A 26,868-nucleotide genomic window follows, 5' to 3' on the forward strand; every position below is an offset into this window, starting at 1 on the left:
GGGTGGGGTGGGATCTGGCCTGCTTGATCAATTGGAACCTTAAATTATTTTAGTATTACTCAATAGTTATGCTTCCATACATGACTGAGGTACTTAAATTATTATACAACAAACAATTAAGACCAGTAATATCTCGCTTGAAGACAAAGACGATGGTAGTAAAAAAAAAATGTTCACGGCACAGGGGCGGGTAGGGGTAGGGGTGGGGTGAGGGCTGGCAGTTGTCTCACCTCAGCAAACTAACGAGAGACTGGTGAAAAGAGACCAATACGTTGCTTTACATTCTTGTTTTGATTTGACAAACAAAGAGTAAACACAATTCACAAACAAAACGACAGAAATGCTTTATTGACATATTTGTTTTGGTAATTAGAACATATCTTGAATCGTTAACCTTTGATGGCATTTTACCTTCAACATTCAAGCGAGTTCAGTAATTGAGCTCTAGGCATGACTTTGGACATGGATCAAGGTTAGACAAACTTTTGATCTAGTTCGCTATTTCCCCATTTCCATTTGAAGGCAGCGGCAAACATCTATAGTAGTCCTTCGAAGAAGTTTCACCGATATCAAAATATGATGTGTTTTTAGTTGATATTTCATAAGTAATATCTCACAAAGACTGTTTCTAGTTTTCCTTTAACTTGTCCCTTTGCTTTTCTCTTGTTTCTACTAACCCGTCCCCACACCCACCCACCCCTCTCTCTCCCACTTTCCCTTGACATTCGTAGTAATTTGAAGATAATTGAAGTAGTTTTTAAAGTCAACAATTTGTAAGCTGATTCTACATAGAGTCGTCAGTAGCAGCGTTCCCAGCGACAGTTGACGAAAAGACGCTAGATTTGCGAAAATAAAACCCCAGAAAACGCTAAATGGTAGTTTCCCTAACTTTCGTGTAGTTTCGAGTCAATTTAGCACAGATTCGTAGGATGAATGGTCACCGATGACAAAATAGATTTTGAATAGTTGATTTGAGTGATAGTCTGACCCAGAAAATTTGAAAAAATATGGAAATTTTCGGTAGGAAATTCCGAAGATTGGGCAAAAATACTCAAAATAAATTTGGATGGGTCTCCAAGTAAGAATTTGGCCTAAAAAATCTGAAAAAGGGTCTATTTTTGGTAAATTTAACTAGTTTTAGGCAAAAAGACGTTAGAATTACCAAAATTAGAAAAAAACGTGCGCTAGAATCCCAGAAAAGACTAAAAACGCTAGATCTAGTGTAAAAACGCTAACGCTGGCAACGCTGGCCAGTAGTCGATACAAAGAAGAGTTGACATTTCTGTTATCTTCTACGTACTGCTCGTCAATCAGAACCTAACATGGAAAATGAACAGACAGAAAACAAAACATAAAAACAAAGCTTAACTATTTACGTGAACAGACTGATGTAGAGGAACGGGTACGGGAATTGAGTAGAAGTGGATCGTTAAGAAAACTTCACTGGGAAAGTGATGGTGGTGAATGGGGGGAAAGAATCATATGGAAGAATGGAGGCGTTAAATGGTCAATAAGTTTATAAGTAGAGTTATAACACAGCAACGCAGGATACCAAATCGGAACTTGTTCAAGGTCAGTTCGTCATAGGAATATAAAATTCCTGCTTACTATATATGTATCAAGAAGGGGGGAGGGAGGGAATGATGCGGGGCGAGGGGTACCATCAAATATTCCTCAGCATTTCAACCAATGTGTGCACATGGTGTAAGGAAGGAACGTTCACATGGGTTACCTACCAATGAGTACATAAAGTTTATTACCTGAGTGAGTATCCTTACCAGTTTGATCTTTCTTCTTAAGATCTTTAGCTTCTTCTTCACGTTCTTCCAGCAGATTGCGAATCACTTCAAATACCTGTAATGATAACAGTATGAAGACCAACGTAATATTCTTAACGCCTTCGTCGAAAAAGGTATTTGGTCCTTGTGCTTATTCGATTTTGTTCACTCTGTGTATCTCTATTTAAACAGTCCACATTCATGGTACAGTATGCTGTATAAGACTATAAGTAAGATAACGGATAACAGGTAGTTGGAAGCATAATCTATATAGGCCTACTTTAAATCATAAACACCGCCCTGTATCCAAACGATTAAGTCATGTTGCAAACTCCAATGTCAACCAATCGGCTCTGGCATCTGAGTAGGGAGAAGAGGGATGGTGGAAGAAAGAAAGACAAAATAAAACCAAAATCCGCCAGTTGCGCAGGAAACTCGGGTGTGCGATTAAGATTACTAGCCGAAGGCTCAGATCACCGTCAGTCCGTCCCTGGGTCGTGCAAGAAGGAAGTGCGTGCGTCAGGTGTAGTATCATGGAATCTCTCGAAGAGCGAATTGCAGATACTGAAACTAAGGTCTCAATTAAAAATAACCAAGAAAGAATATCAGACATTTAGAGATGCTTTAAAGGGAATGGCTAAGCAGATCATAAACAGCTGTTATATACGATGTCGTGTAAAAAATATTAAAAAACCATAACCAGAATGTGGATATAAGACTTATATCACTAATTCCACTCTGGTTACAAATTATAAATGTTTGCCATGATTGTTTTGGGTTTTTTTTCTGTAAGAGAGAAGATGGACAATTAAGATATCAGAATGTGAGAAATACACAAACCTTTGCATCTTCAGGTATCCATTGACGATCATTTTCCGCATCTGAGTCTTCTTCACGTTTCGTCCCTCTAGTCGGGTTACTTACTGCAGAAAATAGAACATGATACGGACTTAAATCAGAGTACTCTATAACTAATATGAACAAATTAATACACCAGGGCCATATGGAACTCGAGTTCCATTTGTTGTGGACGCCGACTTGGACACGGGTGAGCATGTCATTTTTTTGGGGGGGGGGGTTCATCTCAAGATGACATTATTGATTTCTTTTGTTTACATTTTAATGACAGTTCATATTTAATTGCTGCAGTAAGCCCGACAGTATTTTCTTAAATTTGTATCAACTATAGAATGGCTGGATATATTTTTTCAATATATTTGTCATGGTGTATTCGGCGCTTATTTCCACTTCCGTTTATCTAACCTTACATTTTCTTTGTATTTCGTATTTTCCATTCCAGTGCAAACTCAGTGCTGAAGAAAATACCACGGACCGAAAGGGAATGATGAGGGAGAGACTGTTAAACAACTATACGCTTCTGGATTAATTCTTAAAAATTGAAATAAAATTTCTTACCAGCTGTAATTGCTGTGAAACAAAGCAACAACAAAAAAGACGAAAGGAAAGTTCTGAGTTGATAATCTATGTGTTTTCTCTTTAAAGCGACTTTTACTTTATTCTCTATTGTGTACTTGCTGAATTAAAAAGAAGTAAGTATTATCAAGTTAAAGAAATATCCAGAAAAATGAAACGTAATATATATATATATATATATATATATATATATATATATATATATGTGTGTGTGTGTGTGCGTGTATGTGTGTGTGTGTGTCTGTATTTGGCTACTTTATTTCAATTAAGCTAATAGTCACGAAGGCTATACATCTCATGTACCTTTGGATTATTAAACTATCCATTCAAGTGTAACAACATGCTGTTACATCGTTCATCTAAGCCTAACCAATTTTACCCCTGCCCAATTTAAGACTCAACACATCATGCGTACCCACCCATCGAGTTTGAAATCTTACTGACTATACGGAGTTCGTGCTATATATTATTATTTTTTCACCCAATCAAAGCCATTGATATTTTAAAATCATTTTAAGCCTATCACCTCTTATTGTCTCATTTGGTAGCATTCACTAAGGCCCACTAACCCACCAGTTAGTTCAATGCTTTCAATTCAGTGCCTCGAAGTGTATGAGGTGGACAGCAATTTTAGTACCAGTTCTGCCAACATTTTCAATTGTATATATATATATATATATATATATATATATATATATATATATATATATATATATATATATATATATATATATGATACTTCATCTTCAGTACATCACATGTAGGAATAAGGTAATAATGAATGTTCTCTAAACGAACCTTTTTCACATTCTGCCAGGCAAATATCGACGGAGAGTAGAAATAGATATATTGAAGTAATAATTAATGTTGAGATGTGCATAGGAATTAAAACATTTAAACAAATTAGTTATCAAAAAATTAGTTGAAATGCTATACGACTTCTTATACAAAAAGTTTAATTATTCATTTAAATGTATTATAAAAACTTAAGATAGACTAGTAAAACAAAAAGCCAGTCATTGGTATAGTAGGAATAAGGTAACATGAATATTCTCTAAATCATTTTTGCAACATTCTAACGAATTCGGATCTGTCGGAAAACAACCAAATGAGAGTATAGAATATATATATATATATATATATGTATAGGCTAAAATACGATTTAAGAGATTGTAATCTTGAAAATAGAAATTATAGTTGCAATAAAGAATGAAATGAATTATCAAGACAACGATAGAAATGCCAACGATAATCATTTTGCTACATTGCAACAACATTCTATTGCTGCTGAATAGCAGATACTCTAAAAGGAATTGAAGGGAACTAGCTTTGGACATCATACCCTCTTTATAACTCGAACCTGACGAAAAGATCGTTACAGATGGGGAGAAAATAAGATGAAAGATAAAAGAAAATCGTTAAATATTATTTTCGTGAAATTAGAAACTGTTGTTGCAATTAAGAACAAGAGGGCAATCCAAGGAGTTGCATATCTCATCGCTGACAAATTTACTATTAGCTACGCATTTAACATATATTTTAACTAATTTGACCCATCACTTTTGATCTGTTTTACATGGGTCTCGAGACGCTAGGGGTCACTTTGGGGTACCTTCAGACCAAGTTTGAAGACAATCGGCAAGGCCGTTCAGGAGAAGTTCATGTCACAAAATCGCGCTAAAAAATCACACTTTGACCTTTAAACACGTGACCTTTGACCTCTGTTCCCATGGCAACCACATATTTTGATAGTACTTGACATTACCATTATACATATTTCGATTCTAACTAAATTTAACCTCTGAACTTTGGTTCCGTGGGTCTGCGAGACACAATGGATCACCCTGGGATAACTGGTCTCCATTTGGTAGCATTCACTAAGGTCCACTAACCCACCTAGTTTTAGTTCAGTGCCTCGAGATGTATGAGGTGGACAGCAATTTTAGTATACCAGGTTCTGCCAAAATTGTCGACAGTATATATAAAAACTTCATCCCCAGTACATTACATGTAGGAATAATATGTAATAACATATTCTCTAAACGCACTTTTGCAACACTTCGGATCTGCGAGAAAAAATCGAAGGAGAGTAGAAATAGAAAGAATAATTTAACGTTGATATGTGCAAAGGAATTTTTTTATGAAATTTACGAATTCTTTTATTTCAAAGTAGTCGAAATGCTACGTCTTCTAATACAAACAGTCATATTTGTGTATAGTACTTTTTACCATCTTGCGTAGTATTTGTTACATATGTTATATCAGATAAATTGTTCAATAAAATGTGTTATAAAACTAGGATATCTCAAGCTAATCATCAGTGAAAGTATCGCAATTTCTGCGATAACACAAATGGCAAGGAAAATATTTGTACGTACGATTCCCGCAGAACACTTTTCTTCTCACTGCCAAAGTCAACAAGACAACAGGAAAAATGGTGAGAAATAAGTGTAGGTTGCTGCTATAAGACTTGTATCTCATTATCATATCATATTTTATTTATACCAAGTTTTGAATACTTTATTATTTTGCAAATGAATCTTTAGGCATTCAGTTTATATCGCGCGACAATGATCGTATATTCTTACGGTGAAAGCGTTGTGGTCAAGTGGTTAAGGCTTTAGCTTTGTGTTATTAGGGTCGCGGAGTCTTGGCCAGATCATTACGTTGTGTCCTTGGGCAAGGCATTTTATCTCCATTGAATCATTTTCAACCAGGTTTATAAATGGTATAATATGGGAAGTACCACATGTGACACGTGGATGTTGTGCACTGTGGTGCTCGCTCCAAGCAAGGAGGTAAAACCTGTTTTACATCCATGCTCCAAGAGGGATTGTTTGTATGGTACATACTTTGGTGTGTGGGTGTGACAAATTTACCAATGACCAGGCTTAAGGTGTTGTAAAGTCGTGTGAGGTGACTTTGGCTTCAAGCAAGACTGTCAACCTTCAACTTAAACTTTAACTTTAACTTTATTTTTTAAACATGGTTAACAAGAACAAATTCCCATATTTGAAAGTGAGAGTCATACTCCACTCACCGATCCACCCAAACGTTCACCACACGTCACCCCAGTTCACATTTCATTATGTAACTCTGGATGGCTACCATTGTATTTAAGAAACATCAATTGCATCGGAAAGTTCTCCTACAATGCCCACCTAAACCACAACCACTCAATCACCGCTTCCAAATCCGGGTATCCACAAATGGGTTCGTGTTTCTAAGTTGACGGAAAGAAACAGTCTATCAACCCGGCAGATTTCAACACACGAGGTTTGTATTTTTCGGGTCAAATTGCTCATAATTTCGGATCAAATGAAGCTGTAGTTGCTAAATTTTCCACCATATTTACTGTTATGTAACAGTTTTGGACATTTTCTAGCTATTTCAAAAAGTACAAGTGTGGCAGATTAAATTTTGGTTCGGACATCTGGATTGGTTTTTAACATTGTGAGTAACTTTGCACACTTATTGGCAGTTCTTGAATTTAAATGAACTTTGACAAGAAGTTGGAATTATTTAGTCTACTCTAACCCCCCACCCCCCCCCCCCGATCTCCTCTATTCTGTGACACTTTCGTGAACCCTGTGTTTTTGAAAATGTTTGTTCAAATTGGGTCATGCTGAACCCACCAAAGTTGGAAACGGTTGAATTAAATCAGAACGGCATTCTGTTACAACCCTTAACCATCCCTCTACCTCTACCCCTGCATCTATTCCTACCCCTACCCCTGACCCTACCTCTCCCTCAACCCATGCTCCTCCCTCTCATATATAAGATGATCACTACGAAGTCTTTTACACATGTATTCGAGTTTTGCACTGAAACTGAACATTCTATTGGTGTCGCCGAATAGCAGATTTGTAGAAGACATGGACAGAAACTGCAGCTTTTGTTTTTTTTAATTAATTTTAACTTTACACAAACTATACAAACAAGAGCCAGAATTGTTTGACATACCGAATTTTCTCTCCACTTCTGCAGAAAAGATCGGAAGAGAGAAAAAAAGGAAGTAGGCTACAATAAGATTGTTAAAGATTGTAATATTGAAATTAGAAATTATTGTTGCAAAATAAAGAATAAAATGAATTATATACACAAGTTTAGAAATACCAACGATAATCATTTTGCTACATTGCAACAACAGTCTATAGCTGCTGAATAGCAGATATTCTAAAAGGAATTGAAGGAAACTAGCTTCTTATCAGTTTTAAGTAAACACAAACAATACAAAGTAGTATCAAGAGCCATAATTGGACAGCATACCCGTTTCTATACTCGAACCGGAAGGAAAGATCGTTACAGAGGGGAAAAAAAGAAGATGAAAGATGAAAGAAAATTGATATCAAGTGAACAAATTTACTGTTAGCTACGTAATCTAGCAATCGGAGGAAAGTACTTTACTTGACATTTCCATTAAACATGAGACGGTTCTATGTCAATTCAATGTTTCCCCTTGGAGTGAAAGCAAACTTCGATCATAACTAAATTTGACCCTTCACCTTTGACTTTGACACAAGGAGTCACCCTGCATGGGGTACCTTCAGACCAAGTTTGAAGAAAATCGGCTCAGCCGTTTAGGAGGAGAAGTTTGTGACACAAAATTGCACAAAAAATGCACATTTGACCTTTATCCCCGTGAAATTTGACCTCGGTTTCCATGGCAACCACATATTTTTTATTATAGTATTTGACATTACCATTATACATGTGAAAGTTCCATTTTGTCGATTCTAACTAAGTTTGTCCTCTGACCTTTTGTTCCGTGGGTCTGCGAGACACAAGCGGTTATACCCTGCGATAACTTCGCACCAAGTTTGAAGAAAATTAAGAAAGTCGCTTAGGAGGTGGTTTTGAGACAAATTGGACACATCCACACACAATGACACATGCACACACACACACACCGGACACGTTTTAATCCCTCCCTCAGTCATGGATCTCCGGTCACCCTGCAGGGGTGTCCCACGATGGGTTATCCCCAAGAGTGGCTACTTAGGAATTAACCATTACCATGGCAACTGTTGCTATGGTACCTGAAATAGCAATATGGCCCAACTGGCAAAGAAATTATCATCATCCTCCCTATTGGAGCGATGAGATAAGTATCAAGACAAGTAGGCCTACCAATGATAATCATTTCCTACATTTCAAGGATAAACTATGTCTTCTTTCAAATTGTTCAGAATCGATCAATTGTTTTGCAGTAGTATAACATTTCCACACCTACTATTGCTCCTAGTTAGAGGTTTCTGCTGAAAGTCAACTTCCTATTCCGATTTAATGGAGACATGCACAAACCTGCGACCAGTCCATAAGATATAATTGCCTTAGTCAATTTTGTCCAAAAACAGCTACAAGAAAAAAAATCTCATTCTATTCGAAAGACATCTCAAATTTAATGTAAATTTCACACACACGGCCGGAAGTTGAAATAGGATAGTATTAAGCCACATGTGCTTCATTTATCCTTTTGTTTCTCTTTATTTATAACAATAGCTTTGCTTTAACAGAGATTGGATTTGCAAATGCTTCAAATATTGAAGCTCTACGCAAGATGTTAATGATGGCATTGGTTTCGTTGTCAAAGGTGCTAATATTCTAATTGGAAAATATTTAGAAAAGAAAAATAGAAATTAAATGCTTTGATCCTAGTAGTGCAATCGACATATTAAAAAATTTCCCCTCAGCCCCCCCCCCCTCCTTCCCCTCAGCCACGACTCTTAAACTATGGGATATCTCTCATACAGGACAAGACTTTTCTGAGCTGTCCGGATGAGTTGTTCACCACAAAGATGTATATCATTAAATATAAATGAAAAACTGATTATAAATGATAAATGAATTATGATAGTTGAGTTTTTGCCTCCTTTGTTATTCTGTAACTTTGCCAACAAATGACACGTATAACTAAAACAAAACGTGTTTATAGCAAACGGTCACAAAAATACATTGTCTGAATATAAAAATGAGGTAAAACAGGAAAGGACTTACTGGCGCTGTCAGCAACAACCCATACTAATACCATAATCCATAGGAGGGCGTAGACTTTCATAGTGTCGTTCAACGTGTGCAATGTAGCTTATTTTGTTCCTTTGTTCACCTCTGTTCAGAAGTTACGCAGAACTGTATAAACAATGGATGAAGATTAGCAAGTCGTTAGTAGTTAGTCCAGAAGAGTTTCATGGTACAATTGTATCGTGAAGTTCTCCCCTTTATGTATGCTTCTTTTTCTTTCCTTTATTTTTTAGAGAGGAGGGTGGGGGATGGGGGGTAGGATTATCATGGCCATTTGGAGACAACTGAGTTGGCAACGGCAAGTTTACAAAACATTTTATCACATGTACAGCTCAAACTTAAAAAAAAGCGATTGATGAAGAAATAACTTATCATGTTTATTTAAGTAATTCACACCCTTACTCCTTTGTCTTGTATAAGTTGTATTAATTACCTCACTGTGCTTCCTGAATTTGCCGTTTTGCAAGTTGTAAACTTCTCTACTCATCTTTGTCATAGAAACATTTTTCTTTTGAATCGTGCAAGGTAGAATAAGATGACGCAACAACCTACGGTACAAAGAGGGTGGGGTGGGGTGTGATGGGGGGGGGGTAGAGCTGTAATGTCCTTAGATGGGGATCCTTCAGGCAACAATAATGAATATCTAACCTATGCCTTTCACACAAACAATATACATACAGTGTATAATCCAACTAACACTTGCCCTTAAATCAACTTCTCCACCCACGATGTTGAATCACGCCAAGTCAAGACCATTATTTGAATTTCTATGTTTTGTCTTAGTCAGTATTATTCTTATAATGTTCCTGTAATGTGCGATACAATTGAAATGATCCCCTAGCTGTCAATATGATCCAAGGCTATAGATCACAACGCCAGTTTGATTTAAGGATATCACTTTCTTCTGTGAATAAATGAACTTGTTCATTGTAAAAAGAAAAGAATAATCATAACTAATTTACCATGATTACGTTGACTCAAACTACCGTTATCGGTTACATTTGTAAAACTTAACAATGTTACCTTTTTTAAGTTCGTGTATGAGCGATTAATCAGGCTATTAGGCGTTCATTTATTTTTCTTAAAACAGTCCATTTTCAACGTTTATCACCCCAAACATTATGTTTAGTGTCTTTACATACTGAAAATACGAAGTTGCTTAACTGGTAAAAACTATGTCAAGATTGTCTAATGTTTAATCGAGGACGAATTTTAATGATTGACTTTAATTCAGGTTTCTAAAGTTATAAAAGTTCATAACATATTTACCTTATAAATTGAAAAAAAAACTTGGTTTGAACTAGACATATTAATTTTTTAAAGTGGAAGTCAGTGTTATTTATTGCGTACTACATACAGATTTTAACCATACCAGAATTCATATACATTATCCGGATACCCACAAAAAAAAAAATGAATGAAACCCAATAGATCTTATAAAAATAAATTCTCTATATATTTTCTAAAAAAAGTACTCATTAACATTTACGATTATCCTCACATAACGACTCATTTCTAGGAAATCTTCAAGATGGCAATGGAAAACCAAGATGGGGGTAAAATTGACGTGCATTAATAGACCAGCAAAAACAGAGCAAGCTCGAAGATTGTTTTTTTTTTTTTTTTTAACTTTTCGATAATCGGTCAGAAACTTCCGTCTTATACTACCTATACATTGGCAATGATATTGAATGTCTGTTTTTCAAACCGTTTTTTTGTTTAAAGTCGAAGGTATAATCTGATAAACGCACCCATGATTATGTTCTTAATCACTGAATATAGGTATAACAATTTTGTGCAATTGTGTGATGCATCTAAGAAAGTCTGAGCGGGGTGGGGGGGGGGGGCGTCAGAAGAGGGTAGGCTACAATTTGGTGGGGAAGAGGGGATACAGATTTCGAAAGGCAGTGAGACACGCGACTTTGATTATGGGACAAACCACAACAGTTTTCTTTTCAACTTTTTTGCTCCAGATAAAATAGACTCCACATGTATTCAGTACAACTATATCGAAGATTTGAATATCTTTCAACAAAATGCTTTTCTTTTTTTATTTTATTATTACTGTGCGTTGATCCATTAGGAAAGAGCAATTTTTAAAACAATGATATGACAAAAGGACAGTTTTACTTAAATTATGAAAATGAAAACATATGGTACCTTTTATTACCATAAAGGGGCATTTGTAGTTTATGATACTAGGTGTACATTATTTTGAAGGGAAGGGTAAGGGGTGGGGGGTTGACAAAACTGCATTCTAAACAAATCATGTTATATGGACACAAAACATAACAAAGGTATATTATGTGAGTTACAATCATTACGTTTATCTGGATTAGCAACTAACCAGCGGTTTACTCCACCATAGAAACTTAGATCACGGACGTAGCGAGAAATTTGAAAGAGGGGTGGGTGGGGTGGGGGGGGGGTCGTTCCCATTGCTCCCACCTGCATACATCCCTGACTGTAATAAATATCGGTAATACATTCCAAAACATAAATGTAATGAGTTATTGTTTGTTCTTTTTATTTATTGAAAAAAATGTTTTTGTCAATTTGCATTGTTCTACAAGTTATGGGATAATTCTGTGTAGATGCAAAAGTTATCTCTAAACAATATATGAGTCATGAATTCATGATATCTGTGTATATATATATATATATATATATATATATATATATTTATATATATATATATATGTATGTATTTCATGTTTTGTGATCAAATAAAATAGTCTTTAATATATTATATTTACATAACGTTCGGTTTTACTTTTATTCAGTTTTTTACATTCATGTGAAATAAATTTTGATTGTAGAGGAATTAATTGTGAGGAACGGAAACAATGAGCTTTGTCTAAATTAAGTCTACAACTTTAAAGGGCGCTTGATTCGAGCTGCCTACATATGTATATAGCTTCTGTGGTTTTAATTATTTTGTTGTTCTTTGAGATGTGTATTCGATATTTTGGTGACGGTAGATCGCATGCTGTTGTTATACTTACTATGACGATGCTTTCGTTTGGGAAATTAAAGAATTGGGTGAGCTGTTAAAACTCTTTCCTTATGTCAGAGATTTTTTATCTTTTCTGCACTGGCTGCCGTGTACGACATTATGCACTCAGGTAACACAGAAACTACACGGAAAGGCATTGAAGCCTATACTATAGTAGCAAGACTTTACACAGTATACGAAAATACTATAGTAGCAAGACTTTACATAGTATACTAAATGGTATGCAAACCTATTCAATTGATTCACAGTTAATGAATACATTGAAAAAAATAGTCTATTCTTAGACGATGCAGAGGTAATAGAGCAGGCATGCAAAGGGTAATTACGCACACAAAAAGCAGTATAGTTCACTTTTCCGTATGGACTAACTGCGAATGTTGACAGTCTCCAAGAAAAAATTCTGCCATCTGGAGCAGACGATTGCAAATTTACGCATGCAAATGTAGAAAAATTAAAAAAAGAGGTGTAGCGTGTGGGTCAGATAATATTCTTTGGTGGATATTTATATAATATTTAAATGAGTTAGCACCAATTTTTTTTTTTACATATATCTATCCAGAAAGCATTCAAAATAGTTTAATACCCCGTGTGTGGAAAACTGCTTTATAACAGCTTTATAAGCAGCAAGATAAAGAATCCATATACTGCAAACAATTTTCTATCAATTGATCTAGCAAGTGTTGCTTTTAATAGTATGCAAAAGCTCCTTCTAAGTCGGCCTAATGGATAATTTAGAGCAATCTATGAGTGTTAGCTCAGTGGTTAACGCCGGTGCCTTTCAATCATAAGGTCCCAAGTTCGAGTCACTCCAAGATTAATGTATGTAGTCCAGTTACAGAGTTGTTGACAAATGACAGTTCATAATCATGGACGTTAAATATGAATCTAAGAGACTGACTTCGGTCAGCTTGCGGCTTTGATAAGCCATGCAATGATGCTTCTTCGCGAGTTCCTAATTGCAGGAGGATCTAAGATACATACATACATGCATGCATACAGACATACAATGTGGGTGTCAGTTTGCCTACAAGAAATGTGTATCTTGTATTGATAATGTGCTTTTATAGATCCAATATGTTGTAGATTTTAGATTTTAAGGAAACTACTACAACAAAGGTTCTTTTTATTGACTTTTCAAGTGCGTTTAATACTGTCTTGCAAAATCAAATTCATTAAGGATCTTTCACGATTTATCAATTTTTTTATATTTATCGATTTATTCATTTTATGTACTGATGGAATTAGGTGAAACTCACACACATACTGTTACAAAATATTTCCATGATACTGCGCTGTATCATGCAAAATTCCTAAGGACTCTATTAAAAACTGACCAATTTAAATTATCAATGTTTTGTAAACCAACCTATGACTGCAAGAATGAATTGCTTAACTTCGGCCAAAACTAAAGTAAATGTGTTTTGAAAACAAAAACATAAAACATGGTCTCATTCTTCTCAAATTCGCAACGTATTATTATTATTATTATTATTGAGTGATCTGAGGTGGCTTGAACCACCAAAACTGAGTACTTCGATGACAGTTTGACCTTTTTCTTGCCATGTATCAAAAGTATCAAGTATTGTAAACTGAGTTCTTGCAGTAGCATTTGCTTTATCTAAAAGTAGATTAGAATCTATACATTTATAGCTGATGTGTATTTCAGAAACTTCATTATTCTTTTTTTTTTGTCGATTTGCTATATGAAATGGTAACAGACAGGCACTGCATAGATCACATGTGGTAGAATAATAGTATTGAACGCATTTTCCTTAGCATTTTGGATGAAGAAAGCGAAACAGAAGCCAAACGTTATAATATGTAATATACTGAACTCTTTCAATAATCCAATGATTAAATCGTACTAGTTTGTACCAGTTTCTCGTGCTGGACATTTTCAGTGTCTACAGACGTGAGGGAATGATCTTAAGATTAGTATATCAATTTGTTAACTTGATGTGACATTGGTTTTCTGGTAGAAATACCCAGAACCATTCTGAATCTCTGGGCAATCTTTTCTCATAACCAAACAGCTTTTTGGTATCACCTGTTTACAAGTGGCGGAGCTAGGGGTATTGGTAAGGGGGGCGAGAATGGTCTGTAGGGGCGCTTTCGACACTATCTCAGCGGAGCGCCACCACAGGTTGGCGCGGAGCGTACATAATTTTTTTGAGTAAAGATACTCCCTAGATCGCCGGAAATGACCCTTTCTGGGCCTTGCCAATTTGCAGATAAACGAAGAATAAATAGGTGTCATCGCCACATTGTCAGAAAATAACACCAAAAAAATGTTACAAATGTCAATAGGTATTTGAGAGCGCAATAAAAATGTCAATAATTGCGAATAAGTAAAAAGTGGTAAAAACCTGAAAAGGGCGCCAGCAGTCCATTTGAGTCCGTCAGGGGGGGGGGGGGATCCGCCCTCTGACTGTATGGACGCTCCGCCACTGCCTGTTTAGACATGTTTGCCCCCTATAACAAGCTGAGAAGGGCGAGGGGGGGGGGGTGCTTGGAAGAAGCCGCAGGTGATATATACCGTTGACGGTATTCGTAACCGAGCCACTTTTATACAGTATTATACTGTCTCTACAATAAACAGTCTAGCCTGGCAAAGCAAATTCACATGACCTGAAGTTTTCGTGGACCTTTTTCTCGACCTCATAGGCTTTCAATGATTCTGAGGACTGCCAGCTGTTGATTAGCCCAATGTTTCATAATTTAATAAGCCACTCGACAAGGTGTACTCGCAAACAATGATCGGGATTTAAGATACTGATTATCAATACTTTTACGTATTAAAGTAATGCCTTTCTTGGTTCGGTAGGGTTTTTGGCGAATGGATGATTAACGTGTCATTCTTCAGAACGTAGTTCTCTGGCATTGAAGGAACTTATTTTAAATGTGCTTAAATTGATATACTTTCACAAGTAAGCATACATTATAATGTGTTACGTGTGTGTATGATTATGATAAAGACCAAAAAATGTGTTATAAATCTGTGTATCTTAGTCATGATTTCTGTTCATGGCAAACGTTATTTTGTGACAAAATGGTAATCTCAGTGTGTTGCTATACATAACAACTCATATACGTAAAAGTAAAAAAAAAATCCAAAAGGTTGTATAAAATCTGCTGGCTTATACACAATTAAACCTCTGGTAAAACTTGGTTACGTAATTGGTATCGTCAGTCACGACCTAAATCAACAGCGGACGCTAACATATTGGTCCTTTCTAATTCCGCGAAACTACACTGAAAAAATAAACTAGTCAATATTGCCACGGACTAACGTTAAATTAGTTTGTAACGTTAGTCAATGCACACGAACTAGCAAAAATCTTCGTTTCATCGCTGCTTCTTAGTCAGTTTACACTGACTAAGGAAAATATAATCGCAGCTTAGTCGGTGGCGACGGACTAAGGTATTTTAACCCATGGACTAAGAACGACACGGACACCCGATTTACGCCATAATCGTAGCTTAGTCGGTGTCGACGGACTAATGTATTTTAACCCAATTCGATTCACTTTAATTTGGAAACCGAGAGGCAACGGCAGCTTGCTGGACTTGGCATAGTTTCATACGATCACTCTAAGCAACTTTCAACCGTAAATCACCCAAGAAGGTCTTTAGAAGAATGGAGGTATTAACTGCATCATCGGCCTACCTGTTATTCCTTTAACTTGAAGGTAAAATTAAAGTTAATTGTTAGGCCACTGGCACTAGTACTGTATTATGGTTAGTGTAACGCTACCGTTGTCACGTTGGCGTTTCGCAATACACAAGTGCAATGACAGTGAGTAGCCTATAGGCTTCTACTGGGTACTGCAGTGCATTCTCAACACTAAAGTGTGCATTCTAAACACCAATTAACAATGTGTTATGTGTGTATTGGGCTAGATTGAACAGTGGCACATAATCTTCTAATTTATTCCCAAACAAATGCTGGAACTATAAGGCTCAATAGTTTATTTGAAGTCTACACTCATTTGGTAAAGATTTCCTGTAATTTCCCATGTGAATCTAAATGGGTAGGCTTTGCGATATTGAATAAGCAAGGCTAGACCTTCAAACGTACAGTCACAGTAGGCTGAACAAATTATGTTGGATAGTCAACGGTATTATATGTTGCGAGCAGTCAGGATGCACGCTTCAGTTGTATTTAACCTTTTCATTTATCATTTTTTAGTATTTAATTTCCGGTCACACCCAGGAAACAATTGCGACATTCCTTCACGGTCGACTTGCTTACTGTAAGAAGTATTAACCGTTTTTTCTCATGAAAGCTTGATAGTCTGAAGTTATTATAACATGTGCTTTTAGTATACTGCCAAAAGAGTAAGTTGTTGTATTTGTATTGATATTTTATGTAGAAGTAACGGAAAATTTAGTATGTTTAGTTTGGTCTAATTGCACGTTTTTTTTCTGTCCAATGTAGTGCAGGGTTCACTTGCGCGAATTCAAATTATTCTGTTTATGTATGTGTATATGCATCGATTCTTAGATTATGATGTTTTTTGACATTTATTTGTAATTCAAGCATATCTGTTTAGTAGCAAAGTTTAAAGGTTAAGATTAATTAGTTTTCTCTTTTTGATCCTAGATTGAATGAAACTCATTGACGTAAATAATAGATCAGATGATACAGTTTAACGCAGTAGCTAAAACTCTGGGTATTCTCTAGTCTTCGCCGGTCCATTATATACTTTATTACTACTAGTAAGACTAAATCAAAACGACCGAAAGACAAACTTAGTGTAACAAAGTACTGATTCTCCTCTAGCCTAGGTCTAAACAGGCTTGTTATGTGAGCAAGCAAAATAACAACTAAAAACGATTAGGCCTATAAATAAGTTGGCTCAGTGCATTTCTGTTTCTAAAATTTTATATTTTTAAAGATCATAAAAACAAACAAAGATTTAGCCCATGTTTGATTCTGGTTGCAATGGTGATGACACTCTCGTTCAAATTTTCAGCTTTATACAGTCTGCTTCAAACTTTGGGATTGTTTTTTGAGACTATAGTGGAAGCAAATCTCACATAACTTTGTGGTGACAACTTTATTTAATTTTTTTTTCAAATGATGAATACTTTGCTGTTTCTTTTTTCCAGCAGGAATTGAAAAGCCAAATATCTAAGTCAAGGGTGAGGTTTCCTGTGATGTACGACACCAGTGTGGAGGCAACAACAGAAGAGGACTGAGTTATATATGGCTTAAAGACATGTTTTAAGATGATATATTGGTACTCTTCGCAGAACAAAAGAGTTTATCCAAGAGTCCAAAAAGCAAAGGAACAAATACCATAGAGAAAAAAGATGGAAGAGTGAGTTTAACTATTGTACCCAACTGTTTAATGATATTTAAGATACTTTTCATAACCTGTTTTAAAAAAAAAACAGTCTAGTATATCATTTACGTGCAAGCTTCATAAGTTTGGTCAAATTTTCACTGATCTGTAGAGCGGGAGTCCAGAGGGTTTGGTTAGCTGGGAAGGTAACCAATTGCCTGGTACATCACAATGTTCACAATGCATTCCTGTATATGAAACCTGACGACTGGCAAACCGACTGTGGTGGATGTGGCTGGGAGAGCAATTTTAAAGTCACCTAATAGCTAACCTAGATCAGCTTTCTTGGTAACCACATCAAAGTAAGTACAATGTGTCAGGTATAGCCCCAAGAGCAACAAATGGCCATCGCCAGTAATTACCAGTGGGATACCCCTGCCAGTGATCTATAATTGACCCCTCATGGCTGACCTAGGTCAGCTCATGAGGTAACCACTTGAAACCTACTGGAAAATGTTGGTTAGGACTTCAGATACAAGGGATGGGCATTGCCAGTAATTGTTATTGGTGGGGTACCCCTGCCAGTAGACCCCCAATATGCCCATCCCCTCATTGACCTAGGTGCGCTCATGATTTGACCAGTTGAAACCTACAGGAAAATGATAGGTATCACTTCATATGTAAGGATGGGCATTTCCAGTATTTTATATTGGTGGGCCACCACTGCCAGAGTCCGCCCATCCCTTACATATAGAATCCTGTCAATAATTTTCCAGTAGTTTTCAACTGGTTAAATCATGAGCTGACCTAGATCAATGAGGGGGGGGGCATTTTGGGGGTCTACTGGCAGGGGTACCCCACTAATATAAATTACTGGAAATGCCCATCCCTTACATATAGAGTCCTGCCAATCATTTTACAGTAGTTTTCAACTGGTTACCCTCTAGGTCAATGGGGGATGGGCATTTTGGGGGTCTACTGGCAGGGGTACCCCCCCCTCAATATAAATTACTGGAAATGCCCATCCCTTACATATGAAGTGATACCATTTTCCAGTAGTTTTCAACTGGTTACATCATGAGCTCATCTAGGTCAATGGGGGATGGGCATTTTGGGGGTCTACTGGCAGGGGTACCCCACCAATAAAAATTACTGGCAATGCCCATCAGTTGTATCTGAAGTCCTAACCAACATTTTCCAGTAGGTTTCAAGTGGTTACCTCATGAGCTGACCTAGGTCAGCCTTGAGGGGTCAATTATAGATCACTGGCAGGGGTACCCCACCACCAATAATTACTGGCAATGGCCATTTGTTGCTCTTGGGGCCATACCTGACACATTGTACTTACTTTGATGTGTTACCATGAAAACTGATCTAGGTTAGCTATCAGGTGACTTTAAAATTGCTCTCCCAGCCACACCCACCACAGTCGGTTTGCCAGTCGTCAGGTTTCATATACAGGAATGCACTGTGAACATTGTGATGTACAAGGCAATTGGTTACCTTCCCAGCTAACCAAACCCTCTGGAATCCCGGTCTATTGGGATCATTATTAACATGATTAACATAATTATTAAGCTTTGAGAAATAATTTGGTGTTATGCTGTGCAAAGCTAATAATAATTTGGTAAAGCTGCTATTCCTGGCTTATAATTTGAGGGACCTAGATTTAAATGTATACCTCCCAATATGTTATAAAATTTTAATGTAAATGTATGTTTATGATAATGTGAGTTATCATGTGCTATATTTGTATCTGTGCTTACACGTATATCATATTTTCTGTTCACAGGTCAATAATGGTGCAGATTTTGGCTTCCTGAAGACAAGTGGGAGGCCATTTGTAGTTAAGAGAAACACTCTTTGTTCGTGAAGACTTAACTGGTGTCGATTTGGGGTACCACTTTAAAACGAAAGTCATGAGGAACCCTTGCCCAAGATTCAACTTTGCATTATTGTGCAGTGCTATACTTTTGCGATTCATGTTTGATCCATTAACTTGTCTTAACTTTGTTGGGAAAAAAAAACAGATTTTCAGATTTTATTTACAGTGATTTCTTCTCTATCTGTCGAAAGTCAGCCTTTGTAGACATCAGAAGTTTTATCAGAAATAAATACTGCCAACGTACACATTATTAGTGTTTCTTCTGCTCTCTTTTCTTTCAGTGATGCTAGTCAGTAAAACTAGTCGGGTTCAATTCTTTCAGTGATTCTAGTCAGTGCAACTAGTCAGTCGATACCGACTGAGAAAGGTTAGTCGGGAGAGGCACCATCCTGACTAATGTAAAACCTGCTATAAACTAGTCGGTGGCTCATATAAATTAGTCGGTAAAGACCGACTAATGTCACCAACTAATGTAACTGACTAATATACATTTACCGACTACCAAATTGTTGATCGACTAAGCTGACGGACTAAGATGACCGACTAAGAAATCCAACTGACTAAGGAATGAATTAGTCGGTATAGCAACTGACTAAGGCTATGTTAGTCGGGAGAGGCACCAGATGGACTAACGTTATGTTAGTCGGTGAACCAATTTAAGTTTTCAGTGTAGAAGACTGACGTCTCTGAAATCGTTGTGAATTTCTTTGATAAATTTCTTTGATACTTACGGGGAAGGTACCTGATGATTCCCTAATTCACGCATTTTGTGACATATTCGAACTAACATTTTATCACCCATAACTAGCGCATTGAAGCAACAAAATATTACCCACCGTTCGTTTGGCAAATTTACACACAACTGGTCGGCAACCAAGAAGGTGGCATACTCCTATTAGCGTATATATATCAATCCACCCCAAGTAGAATAGCTAATAAGATTCACAGTGATCAGAGTCCCTCTTTGTTTAATGTACTGATAGGTCTTCTGCACAAATGGAATAGAAATCTATGAAATCCCCACATCTTGCCGCGATACAGAACACAAGTTTACAGAAAAGATTTAATATACCGTGCTGCTTAACACATCTAGTCCGAGCACTCGGAAGTGTTTGTTGTAGTCTGTTTTTATCGTTGTATGTATTAACTTGTTGAAGTGTAGATTTATTTTATATGAAATCATATATTCTTACCTTCTCCCCCCCCCCCCCCCCTTTTATGTTAGTTATTCTTCCTGTTTACGTATTTTAAGACTCCTGTTTATATAATTTATATTTATACTGGAATGAATAAATTAAATAAATGGAAGACACCGTGTTTTACAATTGTACAAACATAGATGTCAAGAGACCTATCCGGCCCGTGCACACCTCGTGCCTTTCCCTACTCCTCCCCTTCCCCACCCCTCTCCCCTAAATTTCTAAAGGTCTACATTTTCAAGGGTGTAGAGAATGCTCTTTCGCTCTGAGGGGGACGTTTACACTAACTGCGTCAATTATCACCACAAAATACTGTTATGGTTACAAAACATAGCACAATTTTGCATTTCCATAAAAAGAATGACCCCTCTCCCTGTGATGGTGTTCACTAAAAGAGTCCACATCTTCAGTGCCAGCACCACCCCCATGGAAATTCCTGCCCAAGGGCATGGAGGGCAGTCTAAAATAAATGAAGACCGACCCTCACTCTTGATAACATTGTCTCAAAAAATTAAAGTGAAGAAAATATCATTATTCTGTCTTGTCTATAAAGAAGGAAACAACACGAAAATAGGGACTTTTGAATGGTATTTACAGTAAGAAAGACACGTAAGAAAGTTTATTTTGATGAATAAATTAGCCTATATTAGTTACTTCATGAATTACTACTATTGACCAAATGACATTAATAAGAATAACATATAGCTGGATGCACATATGTTTTATGTTAAAAATGAAATATCTTACCTTGCTGGTGGAGTTGGGAAACCAGTTTCTTCAAACAATCTGAAATCACGAATAACATTCTAGAATGCCGGGTTTCTGCCTTTTCAAAAACTTCAATTATGTCATAATTTAAAAAAAAATCACCGAAATCGTAACACCTGATTGGTTAGTCCTGACTTTTGAAGTCTATTTTACATCCAATGGGCAGAAATTTCGACATTGTATACATGAGCGGAAACTATAAATGACGTTCGAACGAAAGTTAAACGGCAAGCTGCAACAATCACCATACCCAACTGAAACCAAGTATACATACTCAGTTATCTCCTGGACAACCAGATACACACAGAGAACACAGTTTACTAACTGTAAATCTTAAACGTTTTGTACCAAAGTAAAAACTGGTTCCTGCTATAAATCGGTAGCCTGTGCTGTTATGTTATAGTAACAACTGAGGATATGTGTAATCCCAACAAATCCAGTTGTTGGGATTTGTTGGGGGGCTTGGGGCTTGGGGGTCTTTGGGGCTTGTGGGGGGAGGGGCAGGCGCGTAGGGAGGAATTTGCCAAGGGAGAGGCGAAGCTTGTAGGCAAAATATCTAAAGCGTATCGCCACCATGAGTTGGCGCGAAGCGTATACAAGAAAATTTTGGCCGAAAATGCCTACCAGATCGCTGAAAATGGCACTTTCCAGGCCTTGTTAGTTGCTTCTAAGCATTTTCTATTTTGAAATTACTAGCGATATCATAAAAAAATATGCTCAAGGGGGAGGGGAGGCGGTCGCCCCTTCGCCCCCTTGACTACGCGCCTGAGGGGGGGGGGGGGTTAGGGAGAGAAATAGGGGAAGAACGATGTACAGGTGGATAATATGTTCTTCCATCATATGTGTGATGTTAGTCAGTTAGTCAATCAGTTGCACCACAGTATTCAATATCAATCAATCAATCAGACAATAACATTATGTTATGTTATGTTATATACATTATTGAAAAATCATTCGCAATTGAAATGAATTATTGCAACTATTGATAATAGCGTTTTCTTTCTTAATTTTTGCTGTATTTTTGTCTTTTCATTCAGTTGTCATTGCGTCATACGAATTTATTGTATTTGTATATCGTTAGCATTACGGATTAAGTACATTAAGAACTTGGCCGATCACTTCACCATAAAAATTCATACTTTCTAAGGAGAAAACTATAATATACATAGTTGAATGGGTAATTTAAGATTTGTGTTTAAATGTAATAGCTTATATACAAACTTTGCCAGGATACAAACAAACGATCTCTTGAAGATGGTAGGAACCGTAAGATGATTGATGGCAACTTTACTAGGGCTTAGAATTCCTTCCCTCAAGTCCTCAGTCAGAAGAGACAAAACAGGTGCACAAACGTGCACACTTTTAATTCTACTATCCGCTACGATTTGAATTGAATTTTGCTTTCTCGCTCTCTAGATATGTTTGTTTCAGTTTGATTATCGTTCTGTTCAGATTGATCCTTTTCAAAGTGCTTTTTAACATTTTTATAGCTTTTTCACGTATCTAAAGGAAAAAAAATTGAATCAAATTTTCACATTTGTAGACACTAAGCTAATGGCCATGTCGTCAGCCGATTCACACAGAGATTGCAGTAATTACTGTAAATCTCAAAGTTTTGTACCACAGTAAATACTGGATTGTGCTGACAAATCTGATAAATCGGTAGCATGTGCTACTAGGTTCACAGTAGGAACTGAAAATATGTGTAATCCCAACAAATCCCAACAACTGGATTTGTTGGAATTACACATATCCTCAGTTGTTACTGTAATTATAATAGCACATGCTATCGTTTTATAGCTAGATCCAGTTCTTACCGGTACGAAACTTTAAGATTTACATTAGTAACTGTGTTCTCTGTGTGTATCGGGTGATGTCGTTTGTTGTGCAATCGCTTAGCTATATGAGTACAGTTAAAATTAAAATGTAAACATGTTTTTGTTTACCCGCCTTTTTGTTGTCAATTATTGTAAGGATAAATCCATATATGCAAAGTACATTTCCATGAAGGAAAGGATACATTTTCTCCACATATTCCCTTCACAAAACAAGAACATTTCCTATGGATATTTTTAGTAGGCCTACATAAAGAACTTGGCCTAGTAAACCTTATCAGCAAAAAGAAAAAAATCAATTTCATAGAAAGGGAAAGTATATACATTGTTGCATGGGTAATTTAAGATTGGTCTTTAAACATAAAGCTTATATACCTCTTTACCTGGATACGAACATACGATCTCTTGAAGATGGTAGGAACCATCGTCCGATGACTTAATGACAAGTTTATTAATTCTTCTTCAGTTGCCATTCTGTTCTACATTTAACGTCCATTTGTCTTAAAGCATTTCTTCGTTGATATTATAGACAATTTCTACATGATATCATATATTTGTAAAATACTTGCACAGTTAAGATTCATTAATGGAGTTAAATACCTGGAGTTTTGATTCACTGGACTAGCCAGATTCTACACACACACAACAACAAAAAATCAAAGAGGAACAATTACTGTTTATATATTTGAAAATTTGCAGATTTTCTTTAACATGGCTGATGGGTAATGTCGTTAATAAAATAAAAAAGGTTCCGGAAAAAAACTTTCTAGAACAGTGTGAACAATCATTAAAAAAGAAATACGTCTAATATTTAAAAGTTCATTTCGTGAAAACAATCTTGGAGTACGCCTTATTTCATTGAAGTACCATCCCATAATTTTAGAATAGCATCACAAACGCGCAAAGACCGCCTTAACGCAGGTCACTGCACAGTCTGTATGCACTATGCACAAACGCGCAAACACCGTTTTAATGCATGGTCAGTTGGTCACTGCACAGTCTGTGCACTATGCACAAACGCACAATGACCGAGTTAACGCAGGTTACTGCACATTTTGTATACAGTATTACTATGTTTCTTTCTCCCAAATGGGTATTTTAGCACGAACAGGAAGTACCTTCTTCAGTTTTATAAATGCTGATACGACAAGCCTAATATGCAATCATCTGAAAAATGTAGCTTATCCACTGATATGTTTTTTTTTTTTTTAAGAAAATGTAATGGTTTCGGCCAATGGCAGATTAACGTTATAACTATATATACTTGGGGCTACATGAAAACTAATTTGTTGCAGGTAAGGGAAATTTGACGGGGCAGAAGAAGGTATGTCTTTTGTGGTCTAGATGGGGCGCTACACCGTATACGCGATGTGAATGTCTAGTGTTATTGACAGTCTTCTTACGGGTTGCAAGACACTGGAACCGGTTGATTGGATCAAGGGGAGTCGAGATATACCTATATTTACCTATATCGACTTATGCCAGGACAAAGCGACAAATACCAATTTAATTCGACATATACGAATTTTAAAGTCGGTATGATCGCAGTTATTAATGTCTAACCACATTCCGGTGAACATAAAACTCACGCACAAAACTTGAAATTTTCGCATGCCTTCAACACGGGAACTTGAAATATCTGAAATACACCAGAGCTGTCAATCAATCCCGAAATCGTTGAGATCAAATATGCTAATGAGAAAAATCGATGATATGTCGATTAAAACTGGTATAATAAGCCCATCCCCATCCCCCGCCCCACACCCCTTCCCCCATGATATGTTACCAATGGCCCATCATACGGTGATGGCTTCTGCACATGTTTTACAGTGACATACCACGTGCAGCTACTTGAAATAACAAACTTATATTTTCTCATAAGCTAATTGGGAACTTACTTTTATGAGGTCTTCTGTATAAGGTGTTATTCGATCGTCTGAATATACTCTTCACTGGGCGAGTCTTCAATGCCTTTAATAATGATGACTTTATCTTTTTACAATTTCTTGCTGAGTTGTCAGTTTTGCATCCCTTTGACTTTTAGGAACATAATCTTTCTTCTCCGAGGTCGAGGTTTTACATCAATATAGATTTCGTCAAAATTCAAGACCAATGATCGTTGTAATCAAAATGGAAAGTAAATGGAATCGCTCACGTATCTTGAAGAAGCAGGACTGAATATGCACAAGTTTACTGTCTCCTTTCCGTTACATACCGGCATGTAACGTTACAGCCAATAGTGTCACTGAGAGCTATTTTTAGGTAAACGGTTTAGAATGAATTATCAGGCTGGACTCACGCGTAGCGAAAACTCCTCCTGCCATATTAATGTCTGAACCATGGATCATATTAATTGCAGGAAGTGAACCGTGTTCGTAAACATCGACCACATTAGTTTTACACTGTTTGTAATTCATCGGTTGTTTGTGATTCCTCAATGATAATGGCAACGATGAATAACAAAACTAGTCGAAATATGAAACGTTGTTGCGACAAACAGTGTTAGAGCCAGCGTGTTGGCCACAACATGTGCCAATTGACATTCAAGAAATTGCAGCAGCTATGTATGATGTTCAACAGAATGTAAGTCCGTTGACTCGCAGAAGTAATGCCATGGAAGCCAGAGTCCAGTGCCATTCTGTCAATATCCAGGTTTAGGTCAATGACACGCCTAACATCAGGTCGACTCTATACTTAAAAATGTTGAAACATCATCGGTGAATTGATTAAAATGATCGACAGAGAGGTTTGCTGTGCAAATTCAAAACCATAATTATAAAAGAATATATAAAGGAATCCACTTTAATGAACGTTCAGTACTCGTGTGTTCTAATATGGAACAACAGTCTGAGTTAACCCTAATAATACAACAGTCTTAAAAGTTGAACCATGTTGAACCGTTGACGAAAGTAATACTTGCATCTTTCTTCTTGTGTGTGACGGAGTTGTGGGTGTGCTGAGTGGGGATTGGGCACGGCTGTTGATCCATAATTTTGGTCATGTAATTTAGGTAGCGTATCTAGGTCGAAACAATAATTATTCTATAGGGTTCCCTGAAGACCCCTAAATGCTGATGAACGTGACGATTGAATTGCTCTTGCTTTGCAACAAAAAATAACGACATTCAATTGAAAAAGTGTGTTAACTGAGCTGTTACCAACGAAAAGAAAATAAGCAATACAAGAATAAGGATGGCACTAGATTAAAAAGCAACGCTTTTCTTAGTAGAAAATCTTATTATGTCTATTGAAAGCACCATTACGTTCAATATATGAAGAAAAGCGCCTCATTAGGCTTATTCAGTGGACGATAGCTACACGCACCCAAGGCCGCAAAGACTGTTTCGACCCTCTGGTCATACTCAAGGATTCATGCACGCCACCAAGATAACTTCTGGGCGATTTGACGAACCCTCTTCGCATCCTCCCGGTTTTTTTGCGACATCAACGGAGTTTCAGTGGGGGAGCTATCATATCGATATCGGTTCTATTATAGTTCCTTCAGATACGGGGGTGTTGGTCCTAGTGCGCGGGATCTACCCTGTTTACAGATCTCCAAATATTTGTATAGCTCTGTAGTGTAATATGTTTAGAAAGATCTCGTCTTCAATAATTACAAGAAGAATCGCAAGTATAAGTCCAGTA

The 26,868-nt window shown here is 36.8% G+C and overlaps 3 long non-coding RNA genes across 4 annotated transcripts in view; 1 reads left to right on the forward strand and 2 right to left on the reverse strand.

Annotated features, from left to right (window-relative positions):
* Positions 1–268: 268 nt before the first annotated feature.
* On the reverse strand, positions 269–3,213 carry LOC139966683 (uncharacterized). 2 transcript variants are annotated; one of them, XR_011792728.1, is made up of 4 exons: positions 3,195–3,213; positions 2,619–2,701; positions 1,779–1,854; positions 269–1,317 (listed from the first exon to the last, which is right to left on the reverse strand). It is a non-coding gene; the product is annotated as an uncharacterized lncRNA (long non-coding RNA). The 2 variants fall into 2 exon arrangements; XR_011792727.1 differs by lacking the exon at positions 3,195–3,213 and having other exon boundaries at positions 2,619–2,748.
* A 799-nt stretch (positions 3,214–4,012) lies between these two features.
* On the reverse strand, positions 4,013–25,749 carry LOC139966684 (uncharacterized). Its single transcript, XR_011792729.1, has 8 exons — positions 25,123–25,749; positions 21,369–21,407; positions 9,210–9,341; positions 7,176–7,193; positions 5,591–5,617; positions 5,261–5,278; positions 4,555–4,572; positions 4,013–4,022 (listed from the first exon to the last, which is right to left on the reverse strand). It is a non-coding gene; the product is annotated as an uncharacterized lncRNA (long non-coding RNA).
* LOC139966688 (uncharacterized) overlaps positions 11,974–26,868 on the forward strand; it is a 38,260-nt gene continuing 23,365 nt past the window's right edge. The window contains exon 1 of the long non-coding RNA XR_011792734.1: positions 11,974–12,275. This is a non-coding gene — a long non-coding RNA (uncharacterized lncRNA). The remainder of the gene's footprint in view (positions 12,276–26,868) is intronic.

This window comes from Apostichopus japonicus, chromosome 4 (assembly GCF_037975245.1).
Source record: "Apostichopus japonicus isolate 1M-3 chromosome 4, ASM3797524v1, whole genome shotgun sequence".
NCBI classification, from domain to species: Eukaryota; Metazoa; Echinodermata; class Holothuroidea; order Aspidochirotida; family Stichopodidae; genus Apostichopus; species Apostichopus japonicus.